General features: G+C 37.0%; 1 pseudogene across 1 annotated transcript; it reads left to right on the top strand.

Annotated features, from left to right (window-relative positions):
- Window positions 1–281: 281 nt before the first annotated feature.
- Window positions 282–1,590, top strand: LOC306669057 (eukaryotic translation initiation factor 4E-like; annotated as a pseudogene). The gene has a single exon. The product of its transcript is annotated as a eukaryotic translation initiation factor 4E-like (transcript).

The following is a 1,590-nucleotide window of genomic DNA, read 5'->3' as shown; positions in this document are numbered from 1 at the left end:
AGTGGGAGAATATATTTGCCACTCATACTTCAGATACAGCAATAATTTCCAGAATATATAAAGAACTCAAAAAACTCTACACCAAGAATACAAATAATCCAATCAACAAATGGGCTAAGGAAATGAACAGACACTTCACAGAAGATTTACAAGCAATCAACAGATATATGAAAAACTGTTCAACATCTCTAGTAATAAGAGAAATGCAAATCAAAACTACCCTAAGATTCCATCTCACCCCAATTAGAATGGTGATTATCAAGAATACAAGCAAAGATCAAAGATGGCGACTGTGGAACCGGAAACCACCCCTACACCTAATCCCCCGCCTACAGAAGAGGAGAAAACAGAATCTAATCAGGAGGTTGCTAACCCAGAACACTATATAAAACATCCTCTACAGAATAGATGGGCACTCTGGTTTTTTAAAAATGATAAAAAGTAAAACTTGGCAAGCAAACCTTCGACTGATCTCTAAGTTTGATACTGTTGAAGACTTTTGGGCTCTATACAACCATATCCAGTTGTCTAGTAATTTAATGCCTGGCTGTGACTACTCACTTTTTAGGGATGGTATTGAGCCTATGTGGGAAGATGAGAAAAACAAACGGGGTGGAAGATGGCTCATTACATTGAACAAACAGCAGAGACGAAGTGACCTCGATCACTTTTGGCTAGAGACACTGCTGTGCCTTATCGGAGAATCTTTTGATGACTACAGTGATGATGTATGTGGAGCTGTTGTTAATGTTAGAGCTAAAGGTGATAAGATAGCAATATGGACTACTGAATGTGAAAACAGAGAGGCTGTTACACATATAGGGAGAGTATACAAGGAAAGGTTAGGACTTCTTCCAAAGATAGTGATTGGTTATCAGTCCCATGCAGACACAGCTACTAAGAGCGGCTCCACCACTAAAAATAGGTTTGTTGTTTAAGAAGACACCTTCTGAGTATTCTCATAGGAGGCTGCGTCAAGCAATCGAGATTTGGGAGCTGAACCAAAGCCTCTTCAAAAGCAGAGTGGACTGCATTTAAATTTGATTCCATCTAAATGTTACTCAGATATAAGAGAAGTCTCATTCGCCTTTGTCTTGTACTTCTGTGTTTTTTTTTTTTTTTTTTTAATTTTTATTATAGTGTCCACTATCCCAATCAAAGAATTACAGTCCACATCATCCCCAGAATCCATAAATGTGTTCCTGGCCCACTCTGTATTAGCTTAGTAGAATTACCATTACAAACACGTTTTACCCATCCACAATATTCAAAAGAACTTGCATTTCTATACCTTAATAGGAAAAAAATTGAGTTTATGTTCCATTGGATGCAGGGGCATATTTTGCTGGTTTGAAAGAGTATGATGCATACAGTTTTCTAGCAATTTTCTTTGTTTCTTTTGACAGCATTATCTTTGCTGTACTCTTGCTGATGGCTGCTAGATTTTAATTTATTTGTTTCCCTACTTGATAACATTAGTGATTCTGATTTCAGTTTTCCATTTGTTTTGCTTTTGTTTTTTCCTCATGTAACATTGGTGAAGGATCCAGGAATATGACACAAAGGTGGAATAAACATTAATTTTGTGCA

The sequence above is a fragment of the Sciurus vulgaris genome (genome assembly GCF_902686455.1).
Source record: "Sciurus vulgaris genome assembly, chromosome: 9".
NCBI classification, from domain to species: domain Eukaryota; kingdom Metazoa; phylum Chordata; class Mammalia; order Rodentia; family Sciuridae; genus Sciurus; species Sciurus vulgaris.
Note: the sequence above shows the minus strand (reverse complement) of the source record. Positions and strands in the feature narration are given on the sequence as shown.